A 17,019-nucleotide genomic window follows, 5' to 3' on the forward strand; every position below is an offset into this window, starting at 1 on the left:
AGCTGGGACTACAGGCGCCCGCCACCTCGCCCGGCTAGTTTTTTGTATTTTTTAGTAGAGACGGGGTTTCACCGTGTTAGCCAGGATGGTCTCGATCTCCTGACCTCGTGATCCGCCCGTCTTGGCCCCCCAAAGTGCTGGGATTACAGGCTTGAGCCACCGCGCCCAGCCTTAAAATTCTTTTCTTTTGCTTCCACTCTGTTTTTCCTGTCATCCACTTATCACTTTTCTTCATATATTTTCTTTCTTTTGTTCCCAGTTGTTGTTACATGGGGTTCTGGTTCTATTTTATGTTTTCACTGTATATTCAGAATCAGATTTTTGGCTACCATGTACCGTCTTAATAATACCTAACATTGATTTACTCTTTCCCAAGTGTTATTCCTGTGCTCCAGTATTTCAGTATTCATTTAATTCGTTCAGTATTCATTTAATTCTCAAAACAACTCAGTGAGGTTGATAAAGGTATAATTGGTGTCTTTTTTTTTTTCTTTTTTTTGACACTGCCATATTGAGGTCCAGAGGTTAAGTAATCTATGCAACTGGGAGGCAGTAGAACTGGGATTTAAACTTAGACTGTAGAGGCCATGTTCTTAACCACTACTAGATTTTTGGCATCCAGATGTCCCTTGTATTTCTAATTTCCTGTTTAGTTTTTCTTCCTCCAATTCAATGCATCCATTCAGTTAATCTCAAGTGCCTGCCTCTTCCCCTTGACAAAACACACTTGTTCGTTCTTTATTCCTTGCCGCATTAAAGTTAACAGTATCCTCCCCATCCCTAGTACTATAGAGGTCATTGAACTTTCCCCCTGCGTATGTTTGGCCTGTGAGTTTTATTGATTCCAGCATGATTATTTGGTGGTATTTGAGTGCGATTTTATGCTAGATCCTGGGTGTATAATGATGTATGAGACAAATACTTTGTCCTCAGGGAGCTTATACTCTAGAAATAATTTTTTTTTTTTCAAGAGAGGGTCCTGCTCCATTGCCCAGGCTGGAGTGCAGTGGTGCCAACATGGCTCACTGTAGCCTCAGCCTCCTCAGCTCAAGTGATCCTCCTGCCGCAGCCTTCTGAGTAGGTGGGACTACAGACATGTGCTATCACACCAAGCTGTTTTTATTTTTAGTTCAGATGGGTTCACAGTTTGTTGCCCAGGCTGGTTTCAAACTCCTGGGCTCAAATGAGTCTCCCTCTTCATCCTCCCAAAGTCCAAAGTGTTGGGATTACAGGTATGAGCCACCATGCCCGGCCAATGAAATGTTACAAACAACAAATTAACAGAATGCTGAGAGAATAAATGGTGATAGGAAACCTGTATATGTAATGGAGTTTCAGATAATACCTAATATTTATTGAGCACTTTTTTTTTTTTTTTAGAGACAGAGTTTTTGCTCTGTCACTCGGGCTGGAGTGCAGTGGTGCCATTTCAGCTCACTGCAACCTTCACCTCCTGGATTCAGGCGATTCTCATGCCTCAGTCTTCTGAGTAGCTGGAATTACAAGCACCCACCAACACGCCCGGCTGATTTTTGTATTTTTAGTAGAGACGGAGTTTCACCATGTTGGCCAGGCTGGTCTTGAAGTCCTGACCTCGAGTGATCTGCCCACCTCGGCCTCCCAAAGTGCTGAGATAGATGACAGGCGTGAGCCACTGTGCCTGACCTGTTGAACACTTTCTATGACATTATTTTAGGTTCTTCAATACAGTTAATTCTCATAAAGTTCCTAAATATATACTTTTAGATCTGAAGTATCAGGAATACCTAATTGTACAAAGAGCATTCCAGTTGGAAGCTACAGCATTTAGCAGAAGTTCTAAAGTAGGAAAGAGCTTCATTTAAACTGTGTGAACTGGCCAGGTGTGGTGTCTCATGCTTGTAGTCCCAGCACTTTGGGAGGTTGAAGTGAGAGGATCACTTGAGCCCAGGAGCTGGAGTCCAACTTGGGCAACAGTGAGACCCTGTCTCTAAAAAGGAAAATGTGTAAACTGGACTATAATGATTCAGAAGGCTAAGTAATATAGATAACATCAGTATCCTAAAATATATTCTAATTCACTGATTCTTGATTTTTTGGGGGATTGTGTAGTCCCCTTTGCATATATTATGAAACCTATGGAGCCTCTTACAGTTTTTTTCCAAAAAGGGTAAGAAAATTTTACTTAAAATGCCCATGAAGCCTGACTGCTGACCTAAGGAAGTAACTGATTTAATCTGTGCTTTTTGTTTCTGTACTAACATTGCCTTAGTTCAGAGTACTCCTCCTGCCAGAATTCTTTGAGATAATCTCCTTACAGGTTTGTTTCATCCATTGCACCTCTTAACAGTTTATCCTTTATATCATAAATATGATTGTATTATGTATAACCCTCCTTTGCTTTTTTTATGAAAAGTTTCAAACATGTATGAAAATAATATAGTATTGTGACCACCCACAAACCTGTCACTCATCTTAAACAGTAACAACTCATGATCAGTCTTGTTTTACCTGTATGTACTTCTATCCAATCATTGTCCATTCCAAATTATTATTATTTTCTATTATTTTATTTATTTTTAAGGGACAGGGTCTCGCTATGTTGCCCAGGCTGGAGTGCAGTGGTGCAATCGTAGCTCACTGCAGGCTCAAAACTCCTGGGTTCAAATGGTCCTCCCACCTCAGCCTCCCAAATAGCTTGGACTATAGTCCAGGTGCCACCACGCTTGGCTAATTTTGTTTTTAGTAGAGACGGGATCTTTCTATGTTGTCTAGGCTGGTCTTGAGATCATGGCCTCAAGCAATCCTCCTACCTTGGCGTCTCAAGAAGGCTGGGATTAAAGCATGAGCTATTATGCCTGGCATTGTTTTTTTTTAAATTTTTTTTTATTATTTTTTTGAGGCAGAGTCTCGCTGTGTTGCCCAGGCTGGAGTGCAGTGGTGTGATCTCAGCTCACTGCAGGCTCCATTCCCCCCACCCACCCCCGTTTCAAACGATTCTTATGCCTCAGCCTCCAGAGTAGTTGGGATTACAGGTGTGTCATGCCTGGCTAATTTTTTGAAGTTTTCGTAGGGATGGGCTTTCACCATGTTGGCCAGGCTGGTCTCAAACTCCTGACCTCAGGTGATCTGCCCACCTTGGCCTCCCAAAATGCTGAGATTACAGGTGTGAGCCACCATGCCTGGCCTAAATTTTCTTTTCTTCTATAAGTGCTTGAAGTTACAGAGTTCTGAAGTTGTTGAGCTTCTCTCTGCTATTGATTTGAGCAAGTTCTGGGCACTGATGACTTTCGTCTTCTCATTTTCTGCTGCTTTTGCAAGTTGATCAACAAGCTCAATTAAACCACCAATGATTTTTTGAAACTGGCCAATTTTGTCCACAAAGTTCTTACATTCTTTCTTGAGCTTTATAGTCTACTGGGTAATCTCTGAGTCCAACACCCACAGCTTGTTCAACTCATCAAAGTGCAGTCCCTCTTCACCCAGAATGTCTGTTACCATAGGTGTTTCCCATCCAGCTTCCCTAGAGAAGCTCTGCTCTGAAGGAGTGACAGTGGCAGGAGGAGGTGTGTCATAGGAACAAGGGTCGAGAAAGAATAAAGTTTGCTTGCTTGTCACAGGTATTGTTCATTCAACACAGATTTCTTGGAGTGCCCACTACATGCCAACACTGCTAGATGCTGGGGGTACAAAGATGAATGCAACATGGTGCCCACCCTGCTAGCCCTGTGGCGGCAGCTTACTATGACCGAGGCTGATGTAGACTGGCAGCTTCTCCCCGTCACGGGCAGCTGTTATGCAGGCAGCCTGCCTCGGCTGTTGCCATGACTGCAGAGACTCTTTACCCATGACCTGAAGTATATTTTTATTAAGGTTTTTTTTTTTTTTTGCAAAATGCTTTTACATTTATTTAAATTAATTTCCTTTTTTTTTTTTAATTGAGGCAGAGTTGCGTTTTGTTGCCCAAGCTGGGGTGCAGTGGGTGTGATCCTGGCTCACTGCAACCTCTGCCTCCCAGGTTCAAGCAATTCTCCTTCCTCAGCCTCTTGAGTAGCTGGGATTACAGGCATGCACCACCATGCCCAGCTAATTATTTTGTATTTTTAGTAGACATGGGGATTCACCATGTTGGCCGGGCTGGTCTCGAACTCCTGACCTCAAGTGATCACCCACCTTGGCCTCCCAAAGTGCTGGGATTACAGATGTGAGCCACCATGCCCAGCCTAAATAACTGTGTATGCTCACTTTTGTGTGTACACACTCACTACCCCTCATAAGACCATTGCAATTTTAGGTTCACAGCAAAGTTTACCAGAAAGTACAAGCAGTCGCCTAACCTAACGTTTTGCCTTTTCCAGAATACATTCATATACCTTCCCATGGTACTCTTGGGGGGAATTTGTTCCAGGAGTTCTCCTCCAGTATACAAAATTATTAGATGCTCAAGTCCCTCAATGCAATGACTTCGTAACTTATTCACATCTTCCTGTATATTTTAAATCTCTAGATTACTTATAATTAATACAATCTAAATGCTATGTAAATAGTTGTTATACTTTTTTAAAATTTTTATTTGAGACAGGGTCTCAGTCTGTCACCCAGGCTGGAGGGCAGTGAAACAATCACTGCTCACTGCAGCCTCAACCTCTGGGTTCAGGTGATCCTCCCATCTCAGCCTCCTGAGTAACTAGGACTACAGGCACCCGCCACCACACCTGACTAATTTTTGTGTTTTTTCTAGAGACAGAGTTTTGCTAAGTTGCCAAAGCTGGTTTCAAGCTCCTGGACTCAAACGATCTGCCCTCCTCGGCCTCCCAGAGTGCTAGGATTACAGGTGTCAGCTACTGCACCTGGCTAGTTGCTATAATTTTAAAAAACTATTTTTTGCCCAGGTGCGGTGGCTTATGCCTGTAATCCCAGCACTTTAGGAGGCCAAGGCGGGTGGATCACAAGGTCAGGAGTTTGAGACCAGCCTGGCCAATATGGTGAAACCCTGTTTCTACTAAAAATACAAAAATTAGCCAGGTGTGGTGGCACATGCCTGTAATCCCAGCACATGCCTGTAATTCCTGTAAACTCAGGAAGCTGAGGGCAGGAAAATCACTTTAACCCAGAGGTGAAGGTTGTAGTGAGTTGAGATCACGCCACTGCACTTCAGCCTGGGTGACAGAGCGAGACTCTGTCTCAAAATATATATATATATATATTTTTTGTTTTTCCAGAATATTTTTGCCTTGCCATTGTTTGAATCTGTGAATGGGGAACCCTTAGATACAGAGAGTGGCCTTAGTTTGAATCATAATATGTAGCCTTTTCACTTAGTAGCAGTGCATTTAAGGCTTCTCCTTGTCTTTTCTATGGGTTATTTCTTTTTAGTGCTGAACAATATTCCATTTATGGATGTACCACAGTTTGTCTATTCACCTTTTGGAGGGTATCTTGGTTACTTTCAAGTTTTGTCAATTACGAGTAAAGGCTATAAACATCCATGTGCAGGTTTTGTGTGGACGTATGAGTTTTCATGTAATTTGAGTAAATACCAGGGAGTGTGATTGTTGGATCATATGGTAAGATTATATTAAGAAACTGCCAAATGGTCTTCCAAAATGGCTGTACCATTTTGCATTCCCACCAGTAATGAGTGAGAATTATTATTGCTCCACTTTTAGCTTTTGGAGTTGTAGTGTTTTGGATTTTAACCATTTTGGTAGTTACGTACTGGTATCTCACTGTTTTTAATTTACATTTCCCTAATGAAAAACAGTATTGAAGCTAGGCATGGTAACATGTGCCTGAAGTCCCAGCTACCTGGTGGAGGGGTGAGATGGAGGATTGCTTGAACCCCAGAGGTTGTGGCTACTGTGATCCATGATCGCTCCACTGCACTCCAGCCTGGGTGACAGAGTGAGTCCCTGTCTCACAAGGTTCTGTAGAGGACTGGTGGGAACAAAACTGAACTTGTAAAAGTAAATGTCTTGACAGCTGCTTTCCAAGGCCTGGCTATGAGTATGGTCTGCAGTGCCAAAAGGAGCATACACCTCTTCTTAAAATTGAGGGTGTTGGCTGGGCACGGTGGCTCATGCCTGTAATCCCAGCACTTTGGGAGGCCGTGGCAGGTGGATCACCTGAGGTCAGGAGTTCGAGACCAGCCTGACCAACATGGTGAAACCGTGTCTCTACTAAAAGTACAAAAAAATTAGCTGAGTGTGATGGCACATGTCTGTAGTTCCAGCTACTCGGGAGGCTGAGACAGGAGAATTGCTTGTACCCGGGAGGTGGAGGTTGCAGTGAGCCGAGATCGTGCCATTGTACACCAGCCTGGGTGATGAATGAAACTCCGTCTCAAAAAAAAAAAAAAAAAATTGAAAGTGTTTAAGCTCAAGATGAAACTGGATTCTATTTAAGAGATGTGCTTACGTGTATAAAACAAAGAATAACATAGTCAAATGGAACAAAACTAGAGTAATTGGGGAAACGGAACTCATACATGTGGAAACAGTGGCATGGTTCGTGTCAAATTCTGAAGCAGCCTTCCTGGTAAGGCTACTGGACACAGAATATCCTTCAAGGAAAGTAATGAAAAGTAAATAAATAAAAGTGGGTGTGAGGCCGGACGTGGTGGCGCTTACGCCTGTAGTCCCAGCACTTTGGGAGGCCAAGGCGGGCGGGTCACTTGAGGTCAGGAGTTTGAGACCAGTTTGAGACCAACGTGGTCATCTTGTCTCTACAGAAAAATACAAAAAGTAGCCAGGCATTGTGGCGCATGCTTGTAATCCCACCTACTTGGGAGGCTGAGGCAGGAGAATCACTTGAACCTGGGAGGTGGAAGTTGTAGTGAGCCAAGATTGCGCCACTGTACTCTAGCCTGGGCGACAGACTCCAGCCTGGGCAACAGAGTGAGACCCTGCTCTTTTTTTTTTTTTTAAGTGGGTTTGTGCTCTTGTAATGAAAAAGAAAAAAGGTTTAAAAAGGATGTGCTTTTGACCAATATGTAATGCTGTTTCAGGGTAGTACCAGTATCTTGTGTTCGGTGGAACCAAGGTAAACACAAGGTACTGGTATTACCTTGAGATAGCATTAACACCTAAGTGGTTTCAGTGAACAAGATTTAAAAGACTAGAATTAAAGCAATTATAAATGTGCAGTAAAATTTTGGACTGCTTTTAGATAGATTTTATAAAAAGACTTAAAAATTCCTATTAAAAATTTTGCACTTTGGCCAGGTGTGGTGGCTCATACCTGTAATCCCAGCACTTTTGGAGGCCGAGGCAGGTGGATCACGAGGTTAGGAGTTCGAGAACAGCCTGACCAATGTGGTGCAACCCCGTCTCTACTAAAAATACAAAAATTAGGAGGGTGATGTCACATACCTGTAATTCCAGCTACTCAGGAGACTGAGGCAGGAGAATCACTTGAACCCAGGAGGCGGAGGTTGCAGTGGGCCGAGATCACATCACTGCACTCCAGCTTGGGCAACAGAGCAAGACTGTCTCAACAACAACAACAACAACAACAACAATTTTTGCGCTTTCAGGACACTTACAGGCTCCTTCGTATAATCCCAGCACTTTGGGAGACCGAGGCAGGAGGATAACTTGAAGTCAGGAATTCAAGACCAATCTGGGCAACAAAGTGATACCCTGTCTCTACAAGAAAATTAAAAAATTTAGCTGGACACAATGATGTTGTGCCTGTAGTCTCAGCTACTTGGGAAGCCAGGGTGGGAGGATCACTTGAGCCCAAGGGTTCAAGGCTGCTATGAGCCATGATAGCACCACTGCACTCTTGTCTGGGCAACAGACTGAGACTGTCTCAAAAAAAAAAAGGGTGATAATAGTAATGATGACTGCTTTTGAGAAGCCAAGGCAGGAGGATTGTTTGAGGCCAGGAGTTCGAGACCAGCCTGGGCAACATAGTGAGACTCCCCGCTTTCTACAGAAAAGAAAAAAGTTAGCCGGACATAGTGATGTGCACCTGTAGTCCTAGCTTTGGAGGCTCAGGCGAGAGGATTGCTTGAGCTCAGGAGTTTGAAGCTATAGTGAGCTGTCATCAAGTCACTGCACTTCAGCCTGGTAAAAGACTCTGTCTATTAAAAATAATTGTATTTTGAATAAGTAATATGTGGTTCAAAATTAGGTCTTATACTCACCATGATCCTGTCTTCTACCCCCACTGCCAAGTTAGTAATCGACTACTTTTTTTTTAGTCTGTGTGTGTCCCTCTGTAGTGTTTTTTATGTAGGTAGATGAAAGCAAATATGTTTTCGTCCTTTTCTGGTACAACGTGGCAAACTATATAACCTATTTTTCACTATAATTTTTTCTTTTTTTGAGATGGAGGTCTTGCTCTTTCATCCAGGCCAGAGTGCAGTGATGCGATCTTGGCTCACTGTAACCTCTACCTCCTGGGCTCAATTGATCCTCCCACTTCAGCCTTCCAAGTTTGGGCCTACAGGAACATGCTTCCACACCTGACTATTTTGTTGTTGTTGTTTTGTAGAGATGGGGGTTTCCCTATATTATCCAGGCTAGTCTTGAACTTCTGGGCTCAAGCATTCTGCCCACCTCAGCCTCTCAAAGTGCTGGGATTATAGGCGTAAACCACTGCCTACTTTCCTTTTTCATTTAGCATTGTTGAGAGATCATTCCAAACCTGCTAATAGAGAGCATCCTCACTTCTTTTTTTCTTTTTTTCTTATTGCCCAGGGTAGAGTGCAGTGGTGCAATCTCAGCTCACTGCAACCTCTGCCTTCGGTTTCAAGCGATTCTCCTGCCTCAGCCTCTCAAGTCGCTGGGATTACAGGCACCCGCCACCACGCCCATCTAATTTTTTTGTGTTTTTGGTAGAGATGGGGTTTCACCATGTTGGTCAGGCTAGTCTCTTACTGCTGACCTCGTGATCCACCCTCCTCGGTTTCCCAAAGTGCTGGGATTACAGGCGTGAGCCGCTGTGCCCGGCCCTACATCCTCTCTTCTTTTTAACAACTGCATAGTATTCTGTGTAGATGGGCCGTAGTTGATCCACCTAATCCACTGTTGCTGGACAGTTGTGTTAAATTTTCATTAAACGTTTGTAGCTGTGTTCTTTCTTAAACGTGTGAGCAGTCAGTCTTGTTGCCTCAAACTCTATTGTGTTTCCTTTTTGTTGCTGTTGTTAGAGTTGTTAGCAGTTGTGAAAAGTTTAAAATTTTTGTAATACTTTATTTTACGGCTTGCATTTAAATCTGAACTTAGGATGTTTTTGCTTTGAAAGCTGTTAACTGGGACTTGATTTTATTTAAGTTATCTTTCATCGAAATCCTGGAGAGTAGCGAGTGAGAAGGAGAAAACAAAGATAATTAACGGGATGAAGTGGGTGGAAAGAGAAATAATATGAGAGAGTAACAGTGGATAAGGGTAACAATATGACCCTGATAGTCATCTTAGATAATAAAAATATTTCACAGTGGCCTGGACTAGTATTCTTTTTCTTTTTTTCTGAGACGGAGTCTTGCTCCGTCGCCCATGCTGAAGTGCAGTTGCGCGATCTCAGCTCACTGCAACCTCCGGCTCCCGGGTTCAAGCAATTCTTCTGCTTCAGCCTCGCAAGTAGCTGGAATTACAGGCGCCTGCCACCATGCCTGACTAATTTTTTTTTATTTTTGGTAGAGACAGCGTTTCACCATGTTGGGCAGGCTGGTCTCCGACTCCTGACCTCAGGTGGTCCGCCCGCCTTGGCCTCCCAAAGTGCTGGGATTACATCTATTAGCCACTGCCTCAAAAAAGTGAAAAATAAACAAATAAAAATAAATAAAAAGATGAGGATTGAGATTCTAGCCTCTATTTTAATGAATCTTTACATTTTACATATGTAACTGCTCCTTGGTCATTTCCTTCTTAGCACTTAACATGTTTTGCAATTTTATTTTTTTGAGACACAATCTCGCTCTGTCACCCAGGCTGGAGTGCATTGGCATCTTAGCTCATGGCAACCTTCACGTCCCAGGTTAAAGCAAGTCTTGTGCCTCAGCCTCCTGAGTAGCTGTAATTTCAGGTGTGCGCCCCCATGCCCAGCTAATTTTTTGTATTTTTAGTTGAGACAGGGTTTCGCCATATTGGCTAGGCTGGTCTTGAACTCCTGTCCTTAAGTGATCCACCCACCTCGGCCTCCCAAAATGCTGGGATTACAGGTGTATATACCCAGTGTGAGAGTAAAGGGTCTGGCACATAATAGATGTCTGCCAAATATTTGCTAAATAAGTGAAATTGCCGAAGACATCTCATTAAACTGTTAGAGATAAGAGCTTGACTTACAACTTTTGTGTTGTGTATATACTAGGAGAAAAAGTCCATAGGATAGAGTAAATGAATACTCTTTGTCAACCCCTCATTTGATACTGGAATGAAAACAAACTTTCTGGGTTTTATTATATTATGATTTTTCTCCCCTCCCTGTCATGGGAAAGGGAGTATCAGAGAAATCACTTCAATTAAAATGTTTGTTTTGTTTTTTTGAGATGGAGTCTTGCTCTGTTGCCCAGGCTGGAGTGCAGTGGTGCAATCTTGGCTCACTGCAACCTCTGCCGCCCTGGTTTCAAGTGATTCTCCCACCTCTGCCTCCTGAGTAGCTAGGATTACAGACATACGCCACCACGCCTGGCTAATTTTTGTATTTTTAGGAAAGACAAGGTTTCGCCATGCTGACTAGGCTGGTCTTGAACTCCTGACCTCAGGTGATCCACCCGCCTTGGCCTCCTAAAGTGTTGGGATTACAGGCATAAGCCAGCACACCTGGTACTTCAGTTAAAATGAATCTTTGCCTGAGATTAATGCACTGTGGGGGGGTACTTTATCCCTTCGAAATGAATAATTTTTATGAAGAATGTTTAATGACTATGCAATGCTTACGGTAAACTAAACATAAATTTTATGTGCCATAAATCAGCTATATGAAAAAAGTACATTGAAAAAGTTCAGATATTTTTAAATACTTTGTGATTTTTTGGTGATGCGATTATTGGAAACATTTCTCTTTTCCTTATTTAAAAAAAATGACTCACCAAACATTATAGATTATTTTCTTTTAAAATTGGTAAGTTTCTGGAGTGAATTCTTTATGCCAATACATAGTCATTGTTGAAAAAATACTTTGTTATAAAACAAAGCAATTATATTAGTTTTAATGAATTTATAGACTAGTTTGTCTTTTTCCTATTTCCTTCTTTACCGATTTCTTCTTTTGTTTTTTATTTAACTTTTGTTTTTTAGAGACAGGGTCTCATACCATCGGCTAGGTTTGAATGCGGTGATGTGATCGATCATGGCTCACTGTAGCTTTGTCCTTCCGGGCTCAAGCAATCCTCCTGCCTCAGCCTCCTCAGAAGCTGGGACTACAGGCATACGCCATCATGCGCAGCTACTTAAAATTCTTTTTTTCGTAGAGATGGTGTCTCAGTATGTTGCCTAGGCTGGTCTTGAATATCTGGTCTCAAGCAGTCCTACCACCCCAGCCTCCCAAAATGCTGAAATAACAGGCATGATATCAGCACCCAGCTTCTTTTTTGCTGATTATTTAGAAGCTGTTAAATATGTTTTGTTACTTACTAAGATTTTATTTTATGATGTATTTAAATTTTTTTGTGTTTATATTTAGCCACTTCTATTTATTTTGAGAGTTTTTATATTAGTTTTTCATATTTTTATTTGTAGTTAAAGTAATACATTTATATGAAAATTAAAGTTATAGAAATGTTAAAAAAAAAAAAAAGGAAAAAAAGGCAATGGTTTTTTGTAATTCTGATTTTCCAGGAACAACCACTGCTATATTTTTGGGTGCATGTCTTTTCGGAGGTTTTTCTATACACATACAAAAGTGATTTTCAACTGGGGGTAGTTTTGCTCCCATTGGACACTTATTTGGCAAGGTCTGGAGACATTTTTGGTTATCACAGTTGGAGGCAGGCGCTCCTGGCATTTAGTGGGGAGTGGACAGGGATGCTGCTAAACATGCATAGGACAGCCCTCCATGTCCCAAATAAAATATTAGTCCAAAATGTTAATAATTGCTGAGGTTGGGAAACTCTGATATACAACTATATGTATGTATTGGTGTGTGTGTATAGATATGTCATCTCATATCCTTTCATGTCTAGTGCCTAGTAGTCATATAATTGTTGCAATAAATAATTGTTGGGATGAATATATCGATAAGAAACTCATACTAAGTTAATTTATTTTAAATATTGTTTTATTTCAGTATACATAGATCTACTTTTTTCTGTGTGTTTACAAGATACTGTTTTTCTTAAATTTTTTTTCTTTTTTTGAGACATGATCTCTTTCTGTCTCCCAGGCTGGAGTGCAGTGGCACAGGCACAGCTCACTGCCACCAAAACCTCCTGGACTCAAGTGTTCTTCATCCTCAGCCTCCTGAGTAGCTGAGACTATAGGTGTGCGCCACCATGCCCAGCTAGTTTTTGTATTTTCTTGTAGAGACAAGATTTTACTGTGTTGCCCAGGCTGGTCTCAAATTCCTGACCTTGAGTGATCCACTTGCCTTGTCCTGCTAAAGTGCTGGGATTACAGATGTAAGCCACTGCACCCAGCCATTTCTAAAATTTTACTGAAAGAATACGTGTGTAAATACTACAATACTTACAGCCAAAATAGTTGTTCCCTACTGAGTCCACCTCTCTAGACCAGCTTTCCAAAAGCAACCACTTTCAGCTCTTGTGATATTTACTTATATTTAAATAATAGACTTACCACTATTTCTTGTCTCTGGCATTTTTAAAAAAATGATGCTGCAAAATATCCTATCTAGCAATATATAATTTTTTTTTTTTTTTTTGAGGCGGAGTCTTGCTCTGTCGCCCAGACTGGAGTGCAGTGGCCGGATCTCAGCTCACTGCAAGCTCCGCCTCCCGGGTTTCCGCCATTCTCCTACCTCAGCCTCCCGAGTAGCTGAGACTACAGGCGCACGCCAGCTCGCCCAGCTAGTTTTTGTATTTTTAGTAGAGACGGGGTTTCACCGTGTTAGCCAGGATGGTCTCGATCTCCTGACCTCGTGATCTGCCTGTCTCGGCCTCCCAAAGTGCTGGGATTACAGGCTTGAGCCACTGCGCCCGGCCAGCAATATATAATTTTTAGATTTATTTATTTTTTTGAGACAAGGTCTTGCTCTGTCATTCAGTCTAGAGTGCAGTGGTGTGGTCATGGCTCACTGCAGTCTTGACCTCCTGGGCTCACATGATCCTCCCACCTCAGCCTCCCGAGCAGCTGGGCCTATAGGCGTGTCCTCCCACGCCCAACTGGTTTTAGTATTTTTATAGAGACTGGGTTTTGCTGTGTTGTACAGGCTGGTCTTGAACTCCTGACTCAAGCGATCTACCTGCCTCCGCCTCCCAGATTGCTAGAATTACAGGCATAAGCCACTGCACCCAGCCAATTTTTTCTGTTTTCTTTGTTTTTTTTGAGACGGAGTCTTGCTCTGTCACCCAGGCTGGAGTGCAATGGCGTGATCTTGGCTCACTGCAACCCCCACCTATTGGGTTCAAGTGATTATCCTGCCTCAGCCTCCTGAGTAGCTGGGATTACAGACACCCACCATCATGCCCGGCTCTACAAAATTTTATTTTTATTTTATTTTTGTACATGCTCTACAAAATTTTATTTTGTAGAGACTTGGTTTCACCATGTTGTTGGCCAGGTTGGTCTTGAACTCCTGACCTCAGGTGATCCTCCTACCTCAGCTTCCCAAAGTGCGTGGATTACAGGTGTGAACCACCACGCCAGGCCCAATTTTTTATTTACTTCAGAAATAGGGTCTCACTCTGCCGCCTAGGCTGGAGTGCTGTGGTGGGATCATAGCTCACTGTAACTTTGAACTCCTAGGCTCAAACGATCCTCCTCATAGCTGAGACTACAGGTGAATGACATCACATCTGGCTATTGTTTTTTATTTTTGTAGAGATGTAGTCTTGTTATTTGCCCAGGATGGTCTTGAACTCCTGGCCTCAAGCAGTTCTCCTGCCTTGGCCTTGGCCTCCTCAGTTGCTGGATTTATGGATGTGAACCCCTGCACCTGGCCATCTGACAATATTGAATATTACGTTTTGGCTTCTTACTATGTTAGTAGGATTTATTACACCTCTTATATCTCCTTTCATCATATTCCAATATAGATAATATTTCAGTATAGGTAACTCTTTTTTTTTTTTTTTTTTCTTTTGAGACGGAGTCTTGCTCTGTCACCCAAACTGGAGTGCAGTGGCCGGATCTCAGCTCACTGCAAGCTCCACCTTTAGGGTTCACGCCATTCTCCTGCCTCAGCCTCCCGAGTAGCTGGGACTACAGGCGCCCGCCACCTCGCCCGGCTAGTTTTTTGTATTTTTTAGTAGAGACGGGGTTTCACCGTGTTAGCCAGGATGGTCTCGATCTCCTGACCTTGTGATCTGCCCGTCTCGGCCTCCCAAAGTGCTGGGATTACAGGCTTGAGCCACCGCGCCCGGCCCTACTAGGTAACTCTTAAGATGTATACTGTGGTTACTTTTCTGTATATTTTGTTTTATTTGGAGTTATTTGCCTCCTTTTTTAATTTGCCTAGTTTTCTAGGTGTGTGTTGCTGTATTTCCAAAAGGTTCTATAACTGTTAGGGTTTTTAAATTAAAGACTCCCAAGCACATCACATTGTCTACCAGTTCTGCCTTTTGTGTGTATATTTGGAGCGGGAGAAGACTTGCTTTCCAGAGCTATCCATGTTCTTGCTCTGATGTAGACTTGTTCTCAAGATTTAGTATCGAGTTACTATCCTGAAACTAATGTCTGCTGCGGTCCTTCCGGAAATTTCTTTTTATTGGACCCTTTCTTGGCTTACTCCTTCATTTTGCTGAAATGTTATCTAATTGTTTCTTGAGAAAAGTTGGATAGGAGGTAAATGTTAGGGTCTTAACCTCTTTTAAAAAATGTCTGTATTTTATTTTCACACTTGATTGGTAGTTTGGAAATACACTTTTATTTAACTTTATTTATTTATTTTAGAGTCAGGGTCTCACTCTGTTGCCCAGCCTGGAGTGCAGTCGCTCTTCAGAAGTGCATTTATAGCCCACTACAGCCTTGACTTAGTAGGTTCAAGCATGTCTTTCCACTTCTGCCTCCAGAGTAGCTGGGACTGCAGGCCTGCCCTATTGCACCAGGCTACATTAACATTTTGAAGATGTTTCTCTTGTCTTTGAACTTTCATGTCCCTTTCCAAAGGTTTGATGCTGTTCTGATTCTAGATCCCTTGTTTTTTTTGTATGTGTGATTTGAATTTCTTTTTCTTTTTCTTTTTTTTTTTTTTTGAGACGGAGTCTCGCTCTGTCTCCCCAGGCTGGAGTGCAGTGGCGCGATCTCAGCTCACTGCAAGCTCCGCCTCCCGGGTTCACGCCGTTCTCCTGCCTCAGCCTCCCGCTTTTTTTTTTTTTTTTTTCTTTTTTTGAGGTGGAATTTCACTCTTGTTGCCCAGGCTGGAGTGCAGTGGTGTGATCTTGGCTCACTGCAGCCTGTCTCCCAGGTTCAAGTGATTCTCCTGTCTTAGCCTCCCAAGCATCTGGGATTACAGGTGCCTACCACCACGCCCAGCCTTTTTTTGTATTTTTAGTAGTGTTGGGGTTTCACCATATTGGTCAGGCTGGTCTTGTACTCCTAACCTCAGGTGATCCACCCACCCCGGCCTCCCAAAGTGCTGGGATTACAGGCTTGAGCCACCACGCCTGGGCTACTTTTTTAATTTTAGTAAACACGAGGTCTCACTGTGTTGCCCAGGGCAGTCTCAAGAGCTACCCTGGGCTCAAGAGCTGCCCTTCTGCCTCAGCCTTTCAGAGTTCTAGAATTACAGGCATGAGCCACCATACCCAGCCTAGATTTCTTTTAAAGGGTGGTTTTACCTTTATATAATGAAATGTTTTGAGCATAGTAGAGTTTTTGTTGTTGAATTTTTCTCTCCATGATTTATTGGTTTCCTCAGAGTGCCATTTTTTGTTGCTTGTTTGTTTCTTTTCTTTTTTTTTTTTTTGAGACAGAGTCTTGCTCTGTCACCTAGGCTGGAGTGCAGTGGTACGATCTTGGCTTACTGCAACCTCTGTCTCCTAGGTTCAAGAGATTCTCCTGCCTCCCTCCTGAGTAGCTGGGATTACAGGCGTGTATGTGCCACCACGACTGGCTAATTTTTGTATTTTTAGTAGAGATGGGTATCACCATGTTGGCCAGGCTGGTCTTGAACTCCTGAGCTCAAGTGATCTACCCGCTTCGGCCTCCCGAAGTACTGGGATCATGGGCGTGAGCCACTGTGCCCAGCTAGGTTTTCTGAGCTGTACTTATAATTGGTTATCTGACTCTCCAGATAACTTTCTGTCTGATGTTCATCCTTGTGATTTAAAAAATTTTAGTTATGTAAAAAGAGAGTTTATCATTCTTGTATTTTGAGTAGAGCCTGCCTGCAGGATATTCTATCCCTGTTGCATTCTTTGGTGTCAGATTTCTTCAAATCATCTGTTAGTGAATCTTTTCACAATTCTTTTTTATATCTCTATTAGTATTGTGAGAGGAAACCAAAAACCCAATTCATTATGCCAAAGGAAAAATATTAAGCTGAAAGCTGTGTCATGCAAGAAATTGCTGTTCCTTTTGTTTATAAGTAGATAGCTACAGATAAAAGGTTAAATATTTCCACAGGTAGCTACTCTATGTTTACTTTATGTAAGGTGCCATTTTCTGATCATGAGACAAATACATAGTTGACTATTCTCCCACCTGCTCCTGCCCTGCCATCCCTTCTCCAAGATGGAGTCTCGCTCTGTGGCCCAGGCTGGAGTACAGTGGGGTGATCTCGGCTCACTGCAACTTCTGACCCCTGGGTTCAAGCGATTCTTCTGCCTCAGCCTCTGAGTAGCTGAGACTTCTGGTGTGTGCCACCACGCCCGGCTAATTTTTGTATTTTTAGTAGAGATAGGATTTCACCATATTGGCCAGGCTGGTCTCGAATTCTTTACCTCATGATCTGCCCGCCTCACCCTCCCAAAGT

General features: G+C 42.6%; 1 protein-coding gene and 1 pseudogene across 5 annotated transcripts in view; one reads left to right on the top strand and one right to left on the bottom strand.

Moving 5' to 3' along the window:
- Window positions 1-17,019, top strand: part of STRN3 (striatin 3) — a 135,959-nt gene that overhangs the window by 4,845 nt on the left and 114,095 nt on the right. The gene's annotated exons all lie outside the window — the stretch shown is intronic.
- LOC111552889 lies at window positions 3,184-3,480 on the bottom strand (annotated as a pseudogene).

Source organism: Piliocolobus tephrosceles, chromosome 6 (assembly GCF_002776525.5).
Source record: "Piliocolobus tephrosceles isolate RC106 chromosome 6, ASM277652v3, whole genome shotgun sequence".
In the NCBI taxonomy this organism is placed as follows: Eukaryota; Metazoa; Chordata; class Mammalia; order Primates; family Cercopithecidae; genus Piliocolobus; species Piliocolobus tephrosceles.